At 41.1% G+C, this 25,705-nt stretch overlaps 1 long non-coding RNA gene across 1 annotated transcript in view; it reads right to left on the bottom strand.

Moving 5' to 3' along the window:
• Positions 1–25,705, bottom strand: part of LOC148155525 (uncharacterized) — a 57,549-nt gene that overhangs the window by 4,045 nt on the left and 27,799 nt on the right. Inside the window, exon 2 of the long non-coding RNA XR_015765200.1 lies at positions 17,451–17,507. This is a non-coding gene — a long non-coding RNA (uncharacterized LOC148155525). The remainder of the gene's footprint in view (positions 1–17,450; positions 17,508–25,705) is intronic.

Genomic DNA, 25,705 nt, shown 5'->3' with positions numbered 1-25,705 from the left:
TGAGGAGGAGGTGGGGGTGGGGGGGAGCGTAAAAGGCAACAAATGGCGGAGAAGGGAGAAAGAGAAGGGACAAATAAGGTGAGAGTGTTGCTGAAGCAGGGTGGAGGGTGGAGGGACATCCATCACTGTTTTAAGTGACTGCAGTGGGACGGAGCGGAGGGAAAGGTCGTCTGGTCTCTCTCTGTGAGCGCTGGACACCTGGGCAGAGCCGAGTCGCTTTCAAACGACTCCAGGCTAATTATCTCACGCAGAGCGTGTGTTAGCGCAGTACGACTCTTTACTGACTCGCAAGGCTGATGCAACAACACAAGCAAAACAGGACAGTCTCGCAAAGCTGTTGCCGTCCTCTGCTTCTGTCGGCCGACAGCGCAGAGGACAGGAACAACACTGAAGAGCAGGAAGTTGGTCGCTGCGTTTCCATAAACCATGTAAATGCACAATTTGACGTTTCGAAAAGAAATCTGCGTAATGGAAACAGGGCAATTTTGAAAGAAACTCGTTTTTTCGATAAAACATTTTGCCAGGAGAAGTTGTTTTTTTTTTTACTGGCCGTGTCAGAATTGGTTTACTTGGCAAAACTGCAATGGAAACACTTTTCTCATATCACGAGTCTCATGATTGACAAATGGATGTTGATCTTTTTTTAATATATCTATATCTATATATATATTAGCAGAATATTGACAAAGTTTTGCGCATGTTTGTAATGGAAACGCAGCTAGACACTGGTGCTGTGTTACTGTGATCCGGCTTACCTCTGAGCACCGAGAGAGAGACGGACTATTACCTGAAGGCCTGGACAGAGAAATGCAGGGACAGAAATTTAGCAACAATGTAGTGAATTATTTCATATTCATTTAGGCTTCTACTTGCACTGGGAAGCAGTGATTTCGAAAGACAGTGGTTTGGAACATTGTGGATATATATATATATATATATATATATATATATATATATGTATATATATATATATATATATATATATATATATATATTCATTTTATCTTATTTATTACACACTTGTTTAAAGGAACAAATCACAGTTCTGTAGGATGCTGGCCAAGTCCTGACGACTGAGGATGAAGGTGATGCGATCCTGAACCTGCTGAAAATGTAGGTCCTGCCAACACCAACATCCAGCAAAACTGACATTTTATCCTTCGTTTTATCCTTCGACCTACATAAACAATGTTTTTAGCAAGAAAAAAATTAGTTTTTTGTTTTTAATTTTACTTCATAAGCCTCATGTCGCTTTCTTCTTCAGATACAGCATTGCTTTAATGTATGCTCCCTTTTTATTTTCTTTGGGTTTATTTCCAGAGATTGCAAAGAAGGGGAGGAAAGTGGGGAGAACAATATAAGAAAATTAAGCAGATAAGATTAGAGAGAAAGAGAATACAACAACCTGAAGTCTGATCTTACACTGGCGGAAAGAGAGAAAAGGAAAAAGAAAAAATCCTGTTGCAACAAGGAACACGTGAATATAATAACTAATATCGTCACTGAAAAGTACACAGCACAAGTTGTTTAGTGGAAACTACAGCCTAATTTAGAGTGCGTCTGAAAAACACGTGGATTTAAAAGCCTAGCTTACAGGTCAATCTTTCATAACAAACATAAAAACAAGTTACGAATTTATTGTGAGAATCTTGCTTTTGTGCGACTGAGTTTAAAAGAATAAAACTCTAATGCAGATGCCATCACCCCCTACTGGTGCAGGAGTGTTTTGGGGAAATAAAGACAAGAATAAATGTTAAAAACAGGTACAGATAGGAGCCTCAGTCTGAAGCCAAATAACATGATATTTGGTTACGTCAACAACAAGCGGGTAGAACTCTGTGAAAAGATTTAGGAGGTCTTCCAGTTCTCACTGGAATAAATTTGGTGTGTGACCTTTGGAGGAAACTTTCTGGCACCGTGATGAATAACTCAGCAAACGCAGGAGAACCTCAGTAAATAATTTTGACTTAAACACAGTCCAACGCTGTGTCCAGATGTGAAACCAGAAACTGTACTTTGTAAGAAGGAAACCAGAGATGTAAAGATACCAGAGTGGAGCTCCGTCCTACTTTTAGTCGCTTTGCTGGGGAAACATATTATCAAGGCTTGTTTTTATAGATGTTTATTTACAGTTTTATGACTTGTGCCATGATGTTCGTCACAGTGATGTTTCTCATTTGGAATGTATTTGTTGCCACAGACTTTCATCATTTCTGAAAATATATTCCTAACTGTTTTGATGATGTTGGACAATATGTTTATCCATATTCTGTTTTATAGTCAATGAAAATCATTTAGCCTGTTAAATTGGAAGCTGGCCAGCAGTAAAATAAATAAATAAATAAAATAAAGTGCAGCTTTGAGACATCCTAAAGGAAGACTGTAAACCTTGATTAAAGATGTGTGGCGAAGTCCAACTGTGTGGCGGCCGAGGGGTTAAAAAGCCTCGGGCGTGCAGTAACAATGTGAGGCCAACTATAGGTCACTTTTAAGTCCCAGCCACTGGACGGCCAACCTGCAAGACAGAGCATAATTATCCCAGCCAGTTACAGTTCAATAACTCCATCAAGCTGTTAGCCAGATACAAGGTTTCCCTGGTAACGCCTACAGAGTGAATCCCAGATTGGAGAGAGAGGGAGGGCGAGATGACATGGGACCTCAGGAGGAAGAGGAGCCAGAGGAGTCTCCTCCTTAAAAACAACATATTTTTGCAAAACACACACACACGCACACACACACACACACACACACGGAACCGTGTCAGAGTCTCCTCCTGTTGGCTGTGCTCAGACCTCTGGCCCGCCAGGCTGACAGCCGGCTTCCTCTGAGCTTTGCTGTTTAGTTTTCAATCATCGGCCCCTCTTTCCAGGTTCCTGCTCCGTACCCACAGGCCCACTGTGACAATCCGCCAGCCTCAGCGCCTTTAAACAGACATCCCCCCCTCTGCTCCTCCTCCCCCAAACCTCCCACAGCACTCGCTGTAATCTGTGAAAGTTAATGGAGTTTATCTCTCGTCCCCGTCGCCCCGAGAATAATAAAGAAACTTTTGTGCTTTTGATGCACGGGGATAATTACATTACAAGTGGCACTGTGATTTATACCCCCCTGATTGAATTAAAAATTAAATTGCTTGTTCGTAAGATGTGTGTGTGAGCGCGCGAGCGAGTGTGGGGCGACTGCACACGCCGTCGTCGGTGCACTTTCTGCGTGTGTGTGTGTGTGTGTTCAGGTGACTGTCTGGCCTCCTGCCGCAGTGTCTGGAAACACAGACGCCGCCCCCTCTGTTCTGCGCCCCGTCAGCCGTTTACCTACACCCCACACTCGTCCCCAACACCTGCGCCCCTCCACCACCTCCACCCTGATGGGATTCAAGATCCAATGAAAGCAGAAAACAAGATCCATCAGATCTGAACCTAAACCCAAACCTGGCAGATAAATATGAAATCCATCCTTCCTGCCGTTATCAAAACTGTGTTACGTGACCACCTTTGAACAATAGAGCGTAATCTCTCTCCCTTTCTCTCTCTCTCTCACACACACACACACACACACACACTCTGGAGTCATTTGAACCGAGAGGCACAAGGAGCGCTCCGACTGTTATTGGGAAGTGACGGTGAAAGTGTGACGCTTCGCTTTGAGTCGAGCTGAGGCGCGAAGTGTTCGGTTTCACTAAACGGGTTTCAAAGCCACCTTTAACATGAAATTAAACACACTCAATTTACGCTGCCACTGATACCAGATTGTCATTTTGTCAAGTGGATTAGCCGTTTGGAGAGGATGCAACAAAATCAAGGAGAAACAAGCCAAAATCCCCGCCCCTCCCCCCGCCGTGTGGTGATGCACCAATCAGACGTCACCTGGCTCCAACCAGCTCCAGACGATATTATAAGATTAAGTCCAAGAATTACAAGATTGTCTCGATTTATGCATCAATGCATCTGTCCCTCAGCTTTTTTTATTTTGTAAGTAAATAAAATCGTAAAAAGCATCAAAGAAGTTGCTCTTGTTTCTTGTGAGTTCTGATATTATTTACTGAGACGTTCGCGTGTAACGTCTCATCAGAAGAGAAAAACAATGAATCCTGATTCTACGTGTGTAGAACCTTGGCGAGTAAATAAGAAAAATGTTATTTTATTTTACCATCGGGAACACACGTCAGTCTCCAGAATCAGATATGTCAGCTCCATCAACGTGGACACACCTGAAGCAATTTTACTGAACAAATTACGCTTTAAAACTGGTTGATATGAAAATATCGGCTGCATCAGAGTCAATGTTGAAGAGATTTTAAATGAAAGAGTTTCTTGTAGAAATGCAGATCAGCAGCAGATCACCGAACTTTGACTTTGAACAGTTGCTTTTCCCCCCATAGAGGAGCTACAAACCAGCCAGAAGCTGATTTTTACAGGGTGATATTTATTGGCTCCTTGGTGGATTATTCTCAGCTTGCTACTTTTTTTTTTTTTTTTTTTTTTACTGTTGTGTGTGTATGCGTGCGTGCGTGTGTGTGTGTGAGAGAGGATCGGTTTGCTGCCAGACTTTGCTGTGTGTCAGACAGACCCTAATAAAACTGTCTGGCTGTTTTGTGGCCACCAGTTTCATTCCGGTGCGCCGTCGCCGCGCTGCGCCCGGCTGCTTGGTATTCACGGGGCACGGCGCTCTTTCAGCTGTTGCTGGGAGCGCCGTGGCACAGACACACACAGACACACACACACACACTGATTAGTTTGGCATCGACATTTTTCAGTGCAACACCAAACGGAGGTGGCGGGAAAGAAAAAAGAGAAAAAAAAGAACTTAATTAGGGAAGGAGAGAGAAGTGGAAGAGAGAGAGAGAAGGGCATTAGAGGAAATCAAGTGTTTTGAATATAAGTCATTTAGGAGAAATGAGGTTTTCAGAAAAGCGTGCTGCCTTGGGAAAAACATTCAAGTTTAAAAAGCAGGTCAAGCTGCTACACCGAATGAATTCAAGCCTTTCCATGGCACACAGAAGAGCAACTACTCTTTAGATCCTAATTACACCTCTACCGTCAGTGTGAGAAAGAGTCGTGGAATACTTTCATTCTGCCTCGTCTCCTCTCAGCTCTGTCTGAGCTGCTCTCACCCGCCTCGTTAATGCGGATTTAGGCCATGAACTAATTTAGTTGGGACATCTCGCCACCGTGACGGGACAGAAAACACAGGGACGCCTGTGGAATTCAATCAGCCTTTTAAATCATAAACTCTGGTGATTAGACTAAACACAGAGAGGAATGTGGTGTGTATGAACAAATCCACTTGTTCCCGAAATGAAATTCCCTAGTTGCTTTTCTCTCTTCAGAGAAAATCTATTGCCTGTACTTGTGAGTGAGCTGGTTGCTGCAGGTGATTATCAGAAGTTTAAAAATCAATATTTCTACCTTTCTCACGTACTATTAGTCAGCTTAGAGGTGGCGTATGCACAAACACTGAGTTCAGTGATGAACTAGATCTGTTAAAAATTAAATTTAAGTCTCTATGCGTATATTAAGCAACTGCAGAGGTGAGAAAACACAAATTGTGAATCAGAAGGAAGTGTTGAAAGCAGCAGACGAAGAATTAGTCTCATTACTGGTTGATCAGAACGCGATTCGGTGGCCTGCCATTTCTAATCGGATCGTATCGCACCAGAGTGGCGTTCGAGTGTGGATGCTGACACAAAGACTCAGAGGCTATTTGACAGAATCTGGAAGCAGTGTTCTTGCCGCAATCGTAAATTACATCCAACATGTTTGTTGTCTTTTCAACAAAAAATGATTTTAAAATGAAAAGCAAAACATGCACATTCCTTTACGTTCACACAGCAGAAACGCCGAGATGTGCTTCCCACTTCCTGAAAGTTGCATTGCCCTCGTGCAAATGCATTTCTCTTGCCGCTTGATTCCGACTTCCACTTTTGGAACGTTTGTTAGAAAGTTGATTGTGCCCTCCGCCCGCGCCCCGAGAGCCGAACCCGTGATTTTTTATCAAGAGAGCTCACAAGTTAGGGTCTCAGGGAGCAGGTGAAGTACGACAGAGTCTACAGAGGAGCTGCAGTCAGCTGCAGGGCAGTGAATGACACCTTATTCTCCTCGTCACTCACAAATGCGCACACACACACACACACACACACACACACACACACGCACGCAGTCTCTTCCAAAAGCACTGACACTTTAAAGCGCTGCGGTTTTAGCCCAGAGGCACCCAGAGCCAGAAGGTATCTGTCTGCCGTCATAAAACCAGACAACTCAGTCCTGGGAGCGGAGGAAAATGCTCCCGCATCTTCAGTCTGAATGTTTCTCATTTAGCTCAAAAAGGCTTGAACGCAACAATATGTGAAGGTGAAAACATGTTTAGATGTAAGATCAACTCGGTAAAAGCAGACGACAGCAGCGGCAGGAGAAAGCGATAAATTGTCGGACCTAAAAGATCTCCGCTGCTCCCGGCTCAAACAGACAACAGCCTGCACCGCCTGCTCTGTGCTAACTAGCCTTTGTGCTGGAAAAAGAAAAGCCTTTGTCCTAAAGAGCGCCAGCTGATCGCCAGTCCACGTTTCTCCCTTCCAGGTTGGTTGGAGCAGAACCTCTCTGCTGGACTGTCCCTCCCTCTCCTTCCCCTCTGACTGATGGGTGCAGGGAGCCCCCCCGGCAGCCTCTGGCTCACCGACAAAAGGTGCAAACGCCATCGAGTTCACTTCGATGTTCGGCAGCTCCACGGCAGTTCTGCTTCACGGAGAATGCGAGTGAAATACCACGTACGAAGAAGATTTTTAATGAACCGTTACATGAAAACAACAAAGACGAGCAGACTCATCCCTGGCGCAGGTTCACAAGCCGTCTGCTGATCCTAAACCTGACCTCCCCACCCTCTCACCCCCACTCCCCTTCACTTTCCATCACTTTCAAAGCCAGCCGAACCATGGCGGCGACTTGTCAGAGTCAAAGGAACCGAGCTTCAGGCTCACAGAAAACGATGCAGCGCAGCTGGAGGGAAGAATCCAGACAATAACAGCAAAAAATGACAAACTAATTTAGACTGAAACACTTCCAAGTCCTTTTTTTGGCTACTGTACCCCCCCCAAACCCTCTCACACACACACACACCACTGTCTGCCCCCACTCACTCTCCCAGCCCCCCACCCCCCATCTCACCAGCCACCTCCTAACCCCTCCCCTTCAGCCAGATAGATGTCTTTGACTCCTCTCTGGGGAGCGTCAGGCAGAGTGGAGGCTTCCGCTCCACCTGACGCGCCACCGCCGCGCCGCGCTCCTTCCTCCGTCTGCCGCCGAGTCCTTTTGTTGTCCGCCTCGGTGCTGAGGATGAGGAGGGATGGAGGCTGGAAAAGGGCAGCGGGGGAAGAAGGTGTGAAAGAAAGAGATGCAGAGGGGGGCTGTGGGGGGTTCGTGGGAAGCTGCAGCCAGACGCAGGTCAAAGGCGTGGGACAACCCGTCCCCTCGACTCACCCCCACCTTTCGTCCTCCTCATCCGTTTGCACTGTCAGCTCCATCTCAGCATCCTAGCCCTCCCTCTCCCAGCATAACTCCCCCCCCCCACCATGCCAGACGGGGGGACATCAGCCATGTCGTGACACCCTGAGCTGGTGTTCTTCACTCCTTCCTTCTATCCTGCAACACGACACCGACAAACAACAACAAACAGCCAGAAACATCGCTCCATCCAGCCTGACCCCCTGCGTCCTGAGCCCTGCCTCTGCTGCCCCCCCATCCCACCCCAACACGCACACAAACCCCTCCCCACACCCTCAGCCCACGCCCGTCCCCTCCCATCCCGCCAGGTCTGTACCTGTCTGCTTGTCTCGCTTGTCTGCAGCTGCTTGCCCAAAGTGAGATACTGCAGCAGGAGTCTGCAGCGACAGCGCGCGCTCTATCTCTCCCCTCTTTCTCTCTCTACACACACACACACACGCACACACACACTCCCTCCATCCAGCCTTTGCTGGTGAACACGTTCCTCCCTGTGTGCTGATCAATTTTTCCTCCTTCCAGCAGCACACACAAACACACACACACACACACACACACACACACACACACACACACACACACACACACACACACACACACACACTGCAGTGAACTGTCTGTGAATGGAAGGAGATGCACTGGAACGGACGGTACCGTCACAAACAAAACACGAGCCTGGACGCCAACGACGGACGCCCAGCATTACCGGTCACTTGAGACCGACGGAGACGACACACACAGACGGTGACACGGTCACCACAGGAGGCGTTGTCACAATATTGCGTCTGCGGCTGGAAAAACGGCACTTCGGTCAGCCCTCTGTCCAACAGCCGAGAGTTTTCTCTTTACACTTTAGAGGACTTGCAAAGTCAGATTCGCACATCTGCAGCAACAAGGCAGTTCAAAGTGCTTTACAACATAAGAACATGCTACAGGCTCCAACTACGAGACCAGCAAGAAACATTACAATTTATCAAATGCCAACATCAAAGCCATCAATGTTCTGCTTACGAAAGCAACTTTGAACAGGTGGGTTTTGAGTCGTGATTTAAAGGAACTCTGTGTTTTTGCTGTTCTGCAGTTTTCTGGAGGTTTATTCCGCATATGAGGTGCAGAGAAGCCGAATGCTGCTTCTCCAGGCTTGGTTCTGGTTCTGGGGCTGCAGAGCAGAACCAGAAGACCTGAGTGGCCTGCAAGGTTGATGTTTTTGTGACAAGCCATTCAGTGATTTGGTAAAAAACAAAAAAAAAGGTAATTTGCTGAAAGAACAGTCACGTCACTTCAAGTGGCAGTTTTAGCTTCACCTGGTTCGAAATCTGTAAGAAAGGGAAAAAAATCATACGCTATTACACTTTTTTTTTTTTTTTTTACCTGCATGTGCATCCTTTGCTATTGGTCAACGTTAACTAAATGAATGCTATGTTGTTGCATTTTTGGAAATAAAATGTTGATTTTCTCATTTAAAAAAAAGAAATAAAATTTTTGTTTATTTGCATCTTTTAAATTATTTCAAATATTGTATTTTTTTTTCATACAAAATAAAAAGGTTAAATGGAAAATCCACAGAATGTGCCTTTTTTCTAATAATAAATAGCATAAATGATTACTAAAATACTTATTAATTGCAGCCCTAGTCATAAATGTAATACACATTTGAGCTACGGAGATAAATCTTAAACAGATCAAACTTTTTTCTAAAGATCTATGCTAAAGTCTCTTTTGGTGTCACCTTTGTTATCAAGATTCTGCTTTATCTTCAGACATATATTATGCATAATTATCAAATAGCTGCTTCAATTTTGAATAATTTTTATTCTAGTATCTGGACTCTATCGACTTTCTCTTGACCGGTTCTGATTTTGGTAGGCAAAACTGATACACTCTATTCATTAAATATTTATTTTATGAATGTACATTTAATGAATTTCAAAATTTAACCCGTTAACTTGCGGCACTAAAATCCCCAAAAAACACTTGAAAAAGCATGCCAAAATTCAATCAACTACTGTTCTTGAATGCTTTGGTGTACATGCAACAGCTTGGTTCATCTGTAAAGATATCAAGCAAAATTTTAAAAATGTTTTAACAATAATTATTATACAGTTATTAAATTTGAAACACAGCAAAACTAGAACATTTTTGACCTCGCCTGGGTTTTTCTTCTTTATTTTTAAAGAAGAAAAATGTATAATTTTTATGCATTGAGTGTTGATAGTATGGACTGGGAAATAAAACCAACTGTAAAATGAAGTCTTTTCTCTTTGTACTTCAAAATTGATCAAAACAGAACAAAAAATGACTTTTCTGTTTTTGTGTGCTGATATCCAGGCGATGTTCAACCCACCTGGACGACGCCTGGCATCCAAACTTCAAAATGCTTCAACACTTAAAACTGGCCTTTTCTTAGAAGGTAGTCATAAAATAAATAGTTACATTAAACATGTTTACTAACAGCATACACTATTGTTTTAGATTAATATAGAGCAGATAAAGCTTGGGTACAAATAGATTTTGATGCATAAATGTGATGATCCTTTAATTCCTTTATTTTCCTACCTCCATCATGAAAGCTACAGCAATTTTTTTTTCTGTGACAGTCCCTAGACAAAAAAATCTGAATTGAAAGGTCAGCTGTCAAAACAAACAAACAAACAATAAATTGGTATATATAGTAATGATATAAATACAAGCAGTTGGAAAGATGTTAAAAAGGATATTTTCCTAGCTGCCCTTCCCTCACACCAGATTTGTCCTTGGCAGCTTGTCCTATTCTCAGAGCTTAATCACCTTCAGGACCCTTAGATAGATTAGGGTTATGACCCTGATCCACATAAAGGGCGAGAGGGAGAGATCTGCAAATGTTATCATTGATTGATTATTAATTCAAATGGAAATCTGCTGTCCGAACTGAAAAATATCTATATATTTTTAAACATAGCAAAAGATTCGTCGCGCTTCCATCTTGCAGAAAAACGACGAGGCACGTCAAGTTATGCACCCGGGATGTAAAGAAGTGAAATCCTGGAGCCAATGTCAAAACCGTGGCCAGGTTGAAGTCTATAGGGGGGATGGTTGGCGCGGTGACGCAGAGACTGAGCGGAGGGGGTTGGTTGGGAGTTGGTGGTATGCTAAAGCCAGCGGGGCCGGCAGGCGGCAATACAGGTGATCAATCAGCTCCATTACAGCCGTGTCACTGCGGAGTCTGGGATCGTCGCCACATCTCGCCCCTCCTCATCCAGCGCCGCTCAGACAAACACCAACCCCCCCCCCTGAACTCCCAACCCCCCGTCTTGTTTCAGCTGCAGACTGAACACGCAATTCGCCAGAGAGGAAACGAGTCCACAACCATAAACCCGTACACAAACAGATTCTTGATTTAAAGAGACCAGAGACATCACTCGGCTCACACATTTGCTTTTCTACAGTCCATGCCCCCCCAACACTCTGCGTGCAGTTTGGTCACTGAGAACATTAGCGGTGAGGGAGGCGGTGGGGAGGAAATATGTGATGCACAGCGCCTCGCCTCGCCAGCCAGCCAGCCAGCGGGACATTAATGACGATCATGTCTTGTCACACTAGCTGTCGGGCCAGTCAGCAGATCCTGCCCTTGTCCCTGCCCTTCTCCAATCGATGCTATTGATCTGTCCCAGGGGTCAAGGGGCAAGAGCGTATCAATAGGGGGAGAGTGGCTGATGCAGCAGGCGGAGAGGGGCCGTCTCCAGACAGATCGATGACAGCCCCGTCTGCCATCGCTGTGTTATGATTATTCATTTGCCATTAACCAGACCACACCGAGGGGCTACGCTTCCTCGGGAAGAAGCAGAGCAGGCGAGCGGCTCGATTTTACAAGGAGAGAGAGATTTTGTGAGTCGGTGGAGCCGAAGGGCCGCTCCGGCCAGAAATGTCAGCGTTCTGATCTGGGCCGATTTGTTACCAAGGTTTTCTCCCGTCTATGACGTCCAGCGTGAGAGGCCAATCACCGCTCTCTAAACCGAAGGTGGTAACCGGATGACTTTGAACTTTTTTTTTTTTAAATCTCTCTCAGGTACTCCCTAAAGAATATGTGGCTGTCCCTGAAAACTCAAGTTAGAACACGTATAAAAGAGTATTTTATCTGTTGAAATGCAGAAGTTGGTGTGTCGGGAGATCAGTTTTCTGTTTTCCTAACTACTGTTTCTGAGTCTCTGTCACTTTAGCTGGAAAGACTCAGAGGACAAGAATGTTTTGGGGCTTTTTAAAATAGAAAGCAGCAAGGCTTTCCTTTTTGCATCTGTTAATATGACGAACAGTTGCAGGAACGAGTTTTGATTTAATAAATTACAGTAGTGAAAGCTTCTTTTACTGTTTCCAGAATAAGAAGTCCAGCTTACAGTGTTCCTACAAAAGTTAAATTTCAAGCCAATGTGAGAACATTCTGGGTGTAAAACATTTCCTTCTTTCACTTTTACTACATACTTGTTCTTCAACTCATTAATTAGCACAATGCCAAACTTACTAGCATCTGGATCTGGAAACTTACGAGTTGTCATACACTAAACAGAGTCTCAACAGGAACACATTTTGGAGTTAAACCAAAATGTGTTCATACGATTGGTAGATTTAGATTTAAAGTTTTGATCTCATCAGTGTGTTCTTTGTTGGGAGGAAGTAATAATAACGAAGAGAAAACTTGAATTATATAAAAGCTGTGATTACTGGAATGCCAGTGCAGGATTCTCCACTGACTACTGAGGAGGTTATAAATTATTTTCAACATGCTGATTTTAAATTTTCACAAGAAATCTAAAAAAACCGCCTTGTATATTGTCTCATCACCTTTTGGTTATCAGACAATATTATTGGTCAGCACCAATAAGAAAAGCCTGACCTGTCGACACTGATTTTGTTGTCTGAAAATTTGTTAAATATAGCGACAAAGTTACTAAGATGGCAAAAATGGAGCGACTATTGATAAACGCAGACATGAAGACAGGACCTGGTGACTGTAAATCACTTTTAGTCTCTATCTGAGAGGCGTATGAATCAGATTTGGGCATAGCTGTTCAAAACAAGTGCATGATACCAAACAATAACAGCTTTTACACAGATGTCTGTACAGTAAGCATTATAACAGACATTCAGCCAATTTCTTTAAGAGGGACCAACATTCCCTTCTAATGGAATCAGTAGTGGATTAGATAATAAAAATATCTAATCCAATCAAAAACACAGTAAGACGGTGTCATGTAGAGTTTTGTTTTGCGGGTGTGTGTAAAATGCCGTGTGAAAAATGTCTTCCAACGGCGCTGTTAGCAACGCTGCATCAAGAGCCTTGTAGTTTGGCCACAGTGTAGCAACATCCTAGTTCCTTTGACAGAACTACAACACAGAGCAATGACTGCTGCCAGCACAATTCACCCTAAAACATAGAATTGAATAAAAAAGGTAAAAACTGAATAGTAAAATAAAGACAAAAAGATAAATTAAATGTGAAACCTACGAAGGAAAATCTGCACATACTGAAGATATTTTAAAACATGAAATTAAAGCGTATTAGTGATTTTTATTTTTTTTTTTAAACCTTAAATGCATATTCTTTAGAGCAGTTTGTGATCTGATCCTTTCATTTCTGGATCATAAATGAATCCATTGTCTAAAGTCCAGACAACACAGAACCAGACTACAGTCCTGATTTATTAGGGTGATTTTGCCCTTTGTTGATTTTTTAAGTAGTGTACATTTATCTAAGGGTTTTGTGAATAACTCAAAAACATCAATAACTTGTTGATTTGTGCTGTTGCCAATGAAAGCATAGAGATTCATTTAAATAAATCAATTTTCAGACATTTTTCCCTTTTTTTAAATTATTTTTATAAATGAATAAGGGAAAAGTCAAACATATTTCCATTTATTCTTAATACTTATGCAGACTGAATATGTAACATTTTCAGGCCTTTCAAGACTATTTAGAAACGGAGTTAATAACAAGCTAGTTTGGAGACAAGCTGAAGATGATTAAAATGATCTTTTTTTTCTCTGTCATCCAACTGTTATGGCAGTGTAGGCTGGAAGAAAATAGAAACACTGCAGCTATTCAACGCACCAAACTTAAGTAGTTCCTATCAATCCCTATAATTTATCTGTTTTACCAAACCCTAAATGTGGGCGCAGCTGGACCCGACGGCTTTAAGCCGAGCTGTCGGAGCAGCTGGACAGGGGAGTGCTGAGGCAGCACGATTCGCAGCAGCAAAGCCTCCCTCCACACATCTGGAGGAGCCATTGAGGTCCAGAGGTGAAGAAAGATGAAAAGTAATTGCAGGTCTTAAAATAAACACTGGCAAGACCCAGCTTGAGTCTCTTTCTGCTCTGCTAAAGATGAGAGATGTTTCCATCTTTGAAATAATCTGTGATGAAATAACGCCACAACATTTGCTTTTGAAGGAAATATTACCTTCCGCACTTTGCACGTGGTAGTAGCCGGGTTTTTTGAAGTTGCTTCTGACCGTTTTTTGTTTTTTTTGTAAGCGAGAAGCCGGATGATGTTTAGGTGACTGAGGAGGCAGAGCTTCCCGACAGGGATGTTGAAAAAATCCAGGATAAAAAGGGCTTCTAGGGTTTCTGGGAATTCACCAGGATCGTATTCCCACACGGAAACCGGTTTAATGACAAAGCCTGGGATGGCAATCTCAGGCTGATTCAGGTTGAAACTGTTGGTATTGCTAGCTGTCATTGCTGATAACCCAAAGATCTCTGCTTCATTGTGCTCAGTATCTGCACTAATAGGAAACAGAGGGCTACGTTGAGGGGTCTTTGTGTTTGATTTATCCTTTCACTTAGAGTACGTTTCAACACTAGCCATTAGGAGAATATTGTTGATAAAATCAAGGGCTGAATTTCAACTAACATAAAGCCAAATCAGTTCCAAGCGATCATCAAACAACCACAAAAAAAATGATGCAAAGTCATCCACTTGAAACCTGACCTAATTGTTTAAATGACAAAGTTTTAAGCGAGTCGGTCCAGTCAGCGGCAGCCCCAGACATAGCGAAAACACCGCCATCCATCAAAGTGAAAATACTCTGTCACAATGATAAAGAACTACAGCAGGAATTACGACCAGCGCTCTCTGCACAGGCTGCATTTCAGATCAAGTCACCCTGAAGAGAAACAATTTCAAGCCATTTTTCTCCGGCGTGCCGCTTCGGAGTCATTTTACAAGCGGCCGTGGTCGAGATGAAGTCTCGGGCAGCCGCACCGCGTTCACGTCCGCAGTAAACAGAGATGCAAGCTTCAGCCTGAAACCAGATCTCACATCGCAAATGGTCATCGTACAGAACTGTGGACAATGCATCACCAGGCGCAGAGGAAACCTAAACAGATGAGGCAGCATCCAGTTTGATCATCGAGGAAAAATTGTCAACTGTTCAGGAGGATATAAACACCTTTCTGGCTAAAACAACACATTATGTGTAGTGTATATAGTGCACATGGTTTCTTTCTTTATAGTTTTTTAAATTGGTATAATTTTAGAAATTTTTAAAAGAAATCTCACTTTAAAGCATAAAACCAGGAATGCACCGATCCACTTTTTGTTTTACTTCCAGTACAAAAATCTGAGACGTTTCTTTTATTTTAAACAAAGACTTAAATGAACTGATTTACAAATTTATTTGAGATCACATTTATTACCCCGATAGCTTCACAAGCTTGGTCAAGCATGTAAAAACAACACAATTTTAATTTATTCAGTCAATGAAAGTAGCAGTAAAACAGCCAAACCAAAATAAATAATAAAGAAACCGAAGCTGACAAAAACAAAAGGTTGACTAACTTTGTCGAGAATAAACTGCGACAAACCTTAAGAACTCTAAATATAATGTAAAGTAACTAATAAAGCATGACGTTGCTCAGAGCACAAAGCGTAGAGTTAGACTGGATAGATCCACTCTTATTCATTGGACACATTGTCATCGATACTCAATTTAGAATTTTTTTTCAATATCAGGACTGATAAAGATATTAATATCAGATAGGTGCACCTCTACATAAAACTGGACCTATTTTGTTCTTAAGTAATGTTTTTATTCTGCATATTTACAGGCCAGTGCAACTGATGCGTAATGTCTGATATGACAGCATATAAACATGTAGATGAAATATTGATTAAAAGTTTTGAGCATCATGCGGTAGATCACATTTAAAGCTGATCCTTCATCATGAGATGCACAGATGGGTAAACATTCCAGTTTTATTAAACGTTTAAGAGCCACTCCTAGATGTTTAAGCATGTTGATGTCATACATGTACTCCAAGGAAAGCTAGAAGGTTGTACAGTTAACTCCCAGGGTATCATTCTAAACCATACAACCTACTACCTCAACCCGGATGTACACATTTTCAACAAGGGCCCCTCCTTCCCTAAATGCAACAAAAACTGATTTGTTTTCTGTTTTATTTTAACTTTTAGCATCGTCAAATTTCATGCTTAAGCACAGGGAACATTCTAGATCAAGTGTCTGCAACCTGCAGACCTGGAGCGGAAAGGGGATATTTTACTTTGGCCAAAACTAATAAAGAACCAACAGATAGTTTTAAAAGCAGATATTATCAGATTTTAGATTTTTGCATTCAGTTTGCACAACAATATCACATAAAAAAATAGATTATTAAAAAAATTTACTTGACTTTTTATTGGGTTAGAAGCTATGTGTATTTTTTTTCTTTAATTTTCCACAAACATCATCACACAGAATAATATTTATCCATCCTTTTGTTGCTTAAGTTTTATATTTTCCTCTATTGTAAAACCTATAAGTAGAAATAAAATAGTTTTTTTAATGACAAATTTCATGTAGATATTTATGAAAATGTGTGTAACAGTTGCAGCTATAAACTAGTCTCAGGTAGCCGGACTGAGGGCAAAAAATGCATCTTTGGTTTGAAAAGGTTGCAGACTCTTGATCTAGAACTGGAGATGCACCGAGAATTCAGCTGGAGATCCGGGATCATTTTTCACCTGATCCGACCCGATTCACAGACTGGGCATGTTTTCTGATCGGTGAAAGCACCACACATAAATGCTACGGAGTTTAGAAGACGACAATGCTGTTTGGTGTGGAAGTTGTTATAAAGTGAGGAGAGTTAGCCATTTTCAGCTTCACTGAGATGTTTACAAAGGAAGTCAGAAACTATTTAAAAGAAAACTTGAAATAATTGCCAAAGAGTGTGAAAGAGATGAAGACTTAAAAGAGATGTGTGTGAAACTGTTTTGGAAATCTCAGAATTACTCACAAAGATTAATGCTTTATTAATGTTAACTATCCTAACTCCGCTAATTGCTAATTTGAGTACTAATAATTTAAAATGCAAGCTGTTTGTTGGTAAATGTTCAAAGAATCCTGTTTTGTAACGTTTGCTCTCTCACACTCTCTGCTCCAAATATAAATAATTAATGACCACTCAAGGTACAAAGGTGTTGTGTATGTCGTTATTTTATATCTTCTTAAATTTCCAAAGAGATTCTGAAATCAGAGGATTCTGAATAGGCAGCTTTGTAAAAACACACGGTGCATCTCCATCTTCAACAAAGCTAAGACAACCAAGCTTCCAGTTTCCACACGGGTTATGGGTCTGTTATGTGAAACGAAAAACAAACAAAAAGTCAAAGGACGATGTTCACACCACAGTGACAAAGACCCACAGAAGCGAGCTTGTGCTGTTAGATTTGCCACAAGATCGGATCTACGGGTTTGTGCCAAATGGTCATGGGCAAAGTACCAAAATAACTGGGCAAAAGGCTACTGATGTACTGATGTGACACTAAATAACGTCATCACAAAAACATTACTGGCCGAATGTGCTAGAGGGTGTTTTGGCAGCAACTCTTCTCTTTAGCGTTCACACAGTTCTGGAACAATTCCTTAAAAGTCAACGCAAACAATCAGAGTTCATCAAACAGATGGAGAGAGGACTGGGCTGACTTACCCATGAATGTGTACTGGGCAAGGACTTTCTGCCGAGACAAATCGGAAGTTCACCGCCCTAAAAGAAAGGAGAGAAAAAAGTTGTTTTTAGATACCACACAACAGAACACAACTGTAGGCCTCTGCTGCTGAATATCTACAGTTTTAATCCTGAACCAAAAGCCCGCAGTGCCTGAGAACTCTATGAGGAGTGTCCTGGTGAAAAACTAAAATATCACATGACGAAATCTGCCGGGAACTGTTCTGGCATCCGATCTACATGGGAAAAAAGCATTTAAACACAAATTACAGAACACTCTAGAGTTGCCGTGCCTCGGCTTAGAAACGATGCACTTCTCAGCAGTTAAATATGATGATGCGTACCTCCTCCGAGGCTGAAAAAAAAAAAAAAACGAATCCTGGATTTCCACCCATCTCTAAACCAATCCGAATCCCACTTTTACAGGAATTTCCCCGAAGAAATATCAGACAAAAACTTCTTAACCTCAGAATCTCCTTGGCAGAGTGAATTAATAATAATAATAACCAGCATGGCGGTGTTGCATGTCATTATTCCAAAGTAGGCCGCAGAAGCGCCACAGTAGTCTCGTTGCTGGCCAAATGCAATGTGGGGAGAGGTTAGCTTGACTTAGCCAAGACCGCAGATAGCAGAGAGGGGAGAGCAGAGCTTGAGAGAGATGCCAGTGTAATCAAGCATGCTACGGTCAGCTAACATTAACTGTGGCGCTGCCAGAGAGCCACAAGCTGCTGAATATTCCTGCAGCCGCAGTGCACCAAAGCAAAGTCTGAAGTGAGACCTCTCTGTTGAAGTTTTCTGTCAGCTTCAATAAAGCAACACGTCTACAGACGCAATCTGAGCCAAAAGCGTGAGAGTCAGTAACAGTATGGTTCATCAGTGACCTGTCCGCCATTTTCTCTGACGCTAAAGAGAAATTAGAGACGACCAAAGAGGATAAAACTAATTTTCTTGCCTCACATGTTAATGTTCTCCCCTTCTCCTTCCCGTGTCTTTCCGCCGGGCTCCTGCCTGGCAACGCTAAATAACCCCGACTGAAAATATCACCTGATCTGTTGCCACAGAGCCAAAACATTCCCACTAAGCGTTCTACTGACACTGGAAAGACATCTTTTGTCTAAATCAACATGTTAGCCCAGCCTGCCCCACTCCCTAAATCTGGCACCTTCTGGGGGGAAAGCGGTGCAAAGCGGTGCCATGGCAACCTCTGTCTGCCAGGCTGCCCGGCTAACTGAGTCGGAGGAGTGAGGAGTATTGTGCGGAGCTGGAATACTCCACACCTTCCAGAGTCAACTCTCCAGGCTCGTTGCTCAAGATTTCACTGCAGATGTCACTTTGTTTTCAAAATAGAAGACACAGCGAGATAACGACAGTCCATGTCCCACCTCTTGATTTAAATATATCAAGTTGAATACAATAAAGCTCACAGCCACAGGCTTTATTACCCACTTTAGCTCAGCTGTATGCGACGTTTCAGCAACACAAACAGTGAATTGGGTTTTAAATAAGTCATTGAAATACAATAAGTGATGAAAGTGGAAAAAACTAGGTTCTCGGCTACGTATTACATTCCTCTTAAATCTCCCCTTCAAAGGAAGCCAGGAAGTCTGATTTAACTAAAGCTTCAGTTTAACGACCAGAAAATGGAGGATGATTCTCTTATGAATTAACAACAGCTCTTTGCTTTTTGTTTCTACACTGTTGATTTTATAGATCTGCTGTTGCAGTAGTTACTGAGTTACACTTGACAACACAAGAATATATGCTGAGTGAGCCTCTCGCACTAAAAGGAAGAATTATGGCAAAGATTATGGCTTTCGTACTGTTGTGTAAAGCTATTTTATGCTTTTAAAATGGCTAAAATCTTCCATCATATTATTCCTTCACTTAAGAGTTTTAATGAGATGCTAGAGAAAATGTCCGAGTGACCGGAGTTTGTAGAGTTTTGCTTGTTTTGTTTTTAGACCTTTGTAGCTCACAAGATGTAAAGGGCATTATAAATAAAATGTATTATTATTATTATTATTACTATTATTATTAGTAGTAGTAGTAGCAGCAGTTTTGCCACAACTTCACACTCGCTGCTAGCCAACTGTTTAAAATATAGCTGTTTTTTTTTAAATCACTAAGGAAAAAAACCCCCAAACCTGTTCAAGAAATTCTACTTTGAAAAACAATGTTTAAGATAAAGAAGCACAAACTATCACTTTTATGCACACATTAAAACTAAATTAATGTGTCTATTCTATAGTTTACTTTATGCAACCAAATCAAACTCACAATATATGAAGATTACAGATAAATAGTAGCAGAAACCGAGTTTTAGTTTTAAACAAAAGCAATTAAATCTCTATACATACATTGTTAATATTCTGTGCAATTACTTTGACATCATGATAATTTAGCTCGAGTTTATTGTACTAATTCTGCCTCGTCATGTTTAAGGTTGCCACATTTCATAAGCCGTCAGTCGTCTTTGTGTCTCGTGTTTTTTGTTGTTGTTTTTTGCGTTGGGATGGGATAATATTGGCATGTTGCTTATGTTTTGTTAATATTCTGCAAAGTTAAAAACCTTTAAATTAAAAAAGACTCACTGGCCAAAATATAACACATTCATTTTCTAATTTTAGTCCATAAAAGGGTGACTTGAGGTAATGAGCTGACAAGGTGGCTAAAGTGTAAGTAAATTTAGACGTTTGCTGAAAACCTGAACAATTTAAGCACAGAGCAGAAAGCCAAATTGCTTCCTGCCATTTTAGCTTCAGGACATGCAGCAGTTCTATAACTAGTTTTAACATAACGTGTTAATATGGGTTTCTCACTCACCTACCACATAGCAGAGCTTCACACTCAGTGAGCTGAGGTTGAAAACACAGAGTCTGTCGTCGATTAGAACCCAAACAAACTTTTCACCAGCTGGGATTTACAAACTGGATCGGCTCTCAGTGATGTTCCTCACACTGGCCGACTCAGCTGGGTCGTCAGGAAGCGCTGCTCGCCATGTTCCCGGCATTTTAAACAAACGCTTCACAATAAACCTCGTATCTAGCATCATCAGAGTGTGGCTGTGATTTGATTTAATTTGATCTGGAATCTGTCAGTCACCGTCCCGAGTATATTACAGCAAAGGACACTGCTAATGTTCTTGCTAAATTATTATTTCACAATAAATAGCTAGCAACACAGATGAATGCAAATGTGCATCATCTTCACTCTAATTTGCCTCAGTTTTCATAAGTTCCAGGAAGTCATTTTTCTATCTACCTGTTAACTTACACTGGACTCATTTAATTTAACTGGTTTATCTGGTTTGTTGTAATATGAGGGGAAAAAACACTAAATCAAGATACTTATCCAACTCTAAAAACTCCTTTTGAGTGATGAGAATAAAAACACATGACGTCTGCAGCCAGTTGAGGAAGTGAAATAAAACACAGGCAGTCTCTAACTTGAGAAGTGTTATGCCCTGGAGTGTTATCATAAACGTTACAACAAAAATAATGGATATTTCAATATAATTGGCATAATTTTTTTTCTCTTTTTTTTCTGTATTTTTCCACATACTTATTTTTCTGCCCTGAGAAGTGGCTCACCTGAACTGTCTGGGCTGCCAATCAAAACAGTGAGTTGTTGGAAGGATAACACAGCTGTGACATGGCAACGTAATGCTTTCACAACGAGAACGGTGACTTATCAAGCATTGTAAGAGTTCTGTATCCTTCTCTAAATATTAGCAAATTTCTGATGGCAAATGTATGGCTTCATTGCCCAGTTGTCTGTGCACTGACCATCTAAAACATCCAGCAGAGGACGGCTTCATTAGGTACGAAGCGAAAAAAAACTACTGAGTTTCCAACCCCATGTACACTGGTACAGGAAGGGTTTTATTAGTACTATACAATGAGTAATGTTAAAGAAAATCACAATAAATGTTACACGTCTCAACAGTTTGGGGCGTCATGATTTCCCCCTGAAAGAATCGCAGACATTAACAATCAAATAAAAGAAGAAATGTCACAAAATTTGCAGGAAAAGCTACACAGAATTTTGGCCTTTTGGGCTTCCGTCTAGTAGGGCGGGGCTTGAATCAGCTCGGCTCAACTCTCCAAACAGACAGAATAAACCAGTTAGCCGTAGTTGAAACACTCTCTTAAACATGGACTTTCTCCAAAAAACTGAAAAATTAAAAAAAAAAATTTAAAAATGTGAAGCTCAGTGCAAAGCTCGGGGCTAGGAAAACTTTTCCATAAGTTTTGTCAGGACACGGTGGACTGGAGGCGCAAGGATTCATGTGATGAGTCGCATCAGAAACATGGATAAGCCACAAGCTAGCAGGAGCCGGTCACACCTGCTAATTCTCCAACATTCAAATACATCAGGAGGAGTGAGGAGAGACTTTGTGGAAGGTTTTGTTGCTTTGTGCTGAATCACATATTCTTTTAGGGAAAAGAAAAACAACCAACAACTTATTTTTGGTTAAGCAATGTAAACAGAAGGCTGCGAGGGAGATGTCTCCATATGTCTCAATAAGCATTTTTAAAAAGGGAGATTTTCATGAAATGTGAAAACAGATTTTTAGTTTTGCACTGTTTGAGTTTAAAATAATAAAAAAAAGACAGGAAAATACTTAAACACCTTGTTCTGTTGAACCACTGCAGTTTGTTATATTTATGACAGTAAATGTGGACATCTGGGCGTGGATCTGTTGAGCTGCTTTAATTTCATAGTTGAACACATTTTGGGTTAGTAAATGTGGTTAGAATGGAAAAGTGGAAATCGGTAAAATTAAAAATGGAAAAGTGGAATTTGGTAAAAAAAAAAAAAAAGTAATTTGGAAAATAACTGAGAAGAAAACAGAACTGTTTTATTGCACTGCTTGGATCCCTGTTTTTCACTTTTTGAGCTGAATCAGAGCTACATATTTTCATTACGGACATTAAGTGTGTTATTTTCTACGGTTTTGATAAACAGAGCAGCGGTACTTCTCTGTCGACGTGGCTGTTGAGTTGCCTCCTACTTTTACAAAGACAATAACACTGTCATAGCATTACTGAGTAGATGTTTTAGGCCTTTTTATGCTTTAAAAAAAATCCACCGCAGTAAAAATTGTATCACTTATTAAGTATTTCAGACTAAATATTGAGTTTCAAATTTAGCATTTAGCATAATTTCAGATATTGGTGCCTGCTCAGCTCCAACTGTCTGTAATGTTTTGGTAATCAGCCTGCAGAAAATGGCGACAACAGAGAACACACAGCCTCTTTGATGCAATCAATTCCTTTATCAACACTTTCTATCGTCACCTGTAATTTGAATCTGTTTCGTTACAAGATTAGAGAACAATAAGGTAACAATATTAGATTTGTGTTAATATCACACAAGCCTTTTACTGGTATCGGCTGGTTAAGGTTGGATTGCCTTAGGAAGAAAACCTTTCTACCACGTTGAATAATAAACTGAACTTCACTGAATCGATTTAGCCGTCGTTCTGACACCCAAACTGTCCACAAACCTCAAAGCAAGATGGCCAAGCTGTGGCCACCTGAGCCCCTCATCTACTGTAGACTGCATTAAACAGGCTCAAACCAAAGCGGCTCCAGCACATCCCCACACCAAGAGCCTCATTTCATATCCAGGAAGGCAGGAGGCCTGGGTCAAAGTTCAAATGAGAATTGGGGGGGTAAAAAACTCTCCTTAGGGAGAGCATATACCATGGAGAACCAGACAGAGGTGGAAAAAAAAAAAAAAAAAAACAGACAGACTTCTGGACGGAGCGATCTATAAAATGCAATATATCATTTGTCAGAGGGGGAGGGAGAGGCCAAGGAGGATGAGACAACAAATTAGAAGTGGACAGACATGAGAAGCTGAGGAGAAGTACGTCATTTTTTCAAAATGTTGTGTTCGTATACACCCTAAAGTCAGCCACGTGGATTTTATGTGATAGGCTTAAACAAAAATGGTGCATGATGTGAAATGGAAGGAAAATGAGTAAAACTCTGAGAATCCATCAAGCAAACCCCCAACACACCCAGGAATGCTTGAATTTTAACACAAACCACAAACCCTGAATAATAACATTTGATTACAGAAAATTAGAATACTATTAAATTTGATTTACAAGTTTCAGATAAATTAAAACATTTTAAAGGGCTGAACATTAAAGTTTAAGATTTAAAAGAACTGTGCACAGAATAACCTTCATAGTTTCATTGCTGAGTTACCATAGCTACAATCAGATACTTTGAGTTTAATGTTCAGAAATAGTATCTCAGCAAATAACCAATCGTTCAGGCTATGCCAATTAAGCTCCGCCCCTCCAAATCTTTACTCAAATGCTGTTAGTGATGGTGATGGTGATGTTTGTAACACGTAGAAGTTCAATCATATTGGGTTTCAGGCCCTGTCATCTATGCAAACTATTTTAAATGCAGCTCTTCTGTTTCTGGCTTTAACAGGTTGTTACAGAACTATTCGTTGTTCACTCCTTCATAACATGTGGCATTAAAAAAAGCCATTACTGAAAGACGGCCATCTTCATTCTTTCATCCCAACACTGTAGATTATGAAGACATCATGTCCAAGGCCAAAAATGGTGGTGGGCTTGTTTTTTGTTGTTTCATTTTTCATGTAGCAGAGAAAGGGGAGCAAGTCTGAGTTGATGTGAAGATGGGCGGAGAAAATCCTGGGAGAAAACATTTTAGAGGCTGCAGCCCAAACTACAAATTATGTTCAAGTGTTCAAATTGTCCAATCAAAATGCAGACCTAAATTTGTAATGGTTACTTTTCAAATGCCAAATTGTGTAAACAGCTGAAAACTATTTTTCTTTCACCTCAAACGGGGGCTGGCCTATCACACAAAATCCCAAAAAGGTTTAAGGTCCATCGTGACGAAATGCAAAAAAGTTTTGACTTTCACAAGGTACTGTAGTTACCAAAATCACAAAGTTAAGCTTAGAAGTTAAATGTCAAAGAAATTAGAGGAAAAGTAAAACCTAGCACTCTTTTCCAAAAAGAACAAACATATAATGTGATAGATTAAGAGCTAAACACAGGTCCCCTTTCTCTCAGTCTTTCCCATAATCATGCACTGATTAATTTGGAAAACCTAGAACTTCTTTTTGAGCTATTTTATTCTTCCCATCCAAACAGGAGACATCACTTCTCAAGCCATGACAGGAAAAAAAGCCAAGAGTTTAAACCAGACAGAGGTTTAACAGCAGAGGTAACTAGAGCCCAACTATTTGACAAGACTTTAATCAAGGTTTCTGCAGGTTGCACCAACTCAAATATAAGACTTTTTAAGGCCATTATGAATTAAATTTAAGACTGACATCATGATGGAAATATGTGGCAGTAAGCATATATTTTTACATTTACTTACTTTAACAAGGTTTATTAGGTTGTTGGCTGTTGTATGCCTGATATCTGGACTGTAGTTCCCAAAAACTTCAGTGTAGGTCCAACTTTTAGGTTCTGGTAGCTTAATTTAGACCTTCACAATGCAATTCGTATGGTTGACAACAGCAGGGAGTTGAAAATGAACTTTGTCCACTTAAAACATGGCTGAAGCAACAAAGCTAGCTAACTAGCTAGCAAGGATATATTAGCAGCTAGTTGCCAGTAGCCTCATCCGTCTCCAGTCGCATAATGCAAGATGTTTGTGTGCAACATGGTAGCTTAAATATCTGCCTGACAGAAAAGTCCTGACAGATAAAAAAACAACAACATATAGTTAACGAGAAAATACGCATATCTGCCAAGACAGAATGTAATACCTGTGATTAGCAGATTTTAGGCTAACTGACCTTTTTCATATGAATTTAAGACAATTTAAGGCCTTAATTTTAGATAAATAAATGTAAGATCTTTTTAAGGGTGTGGGTACATCCGGTTTATAGAACAGATGTGGAAGCCAACAGGAAATGTGACTGTTCTTTTCAAGATGAAATGGTGCAAATTCTGTAAAACAAAAACAACCAGCTCAAGGATCATTTTAATTTGTCAACACAGACACAGCAGTCATCCGAGTGTAGGACAACAACAGAATTCAAATGCCACGATTCTCAATCTGCATTTCGGGGTTCAGCACACAGAGCAGTCTGTCTTTAAACAGACCTTTTGTTTATTGTCAGGAGAACCAACTCGGCTTGTTTAGGATAATAGAAGTATTGTCAGGGAACTGTTAAATTGATGTGATGTTGCTTTAAGAGCCAAACTGCCATCCATGGGCGATGAC

Source organism: Poecilia mexicana, unplaced genomic scaffold (assembly GCF_051168715.1).
Source record: "Poecilia mexicana isolate PSO_F unplaced genomic scaffold, ASM5116871v1 scaffold_14, whole genome shotgun sequence".
Taxonomy (NCBI): Eukaryota; Metazoa; Chordata; class Actinopteri; order Cyprinodontiformes; family Poeciliidae; genus Poecilia; species Poecilia mexicana.
The sequence above is the reverse complement of the archived record's forward strand: the minus strand, read 5'-3'. Positions and strand labels throughout refer to the sequence as shown.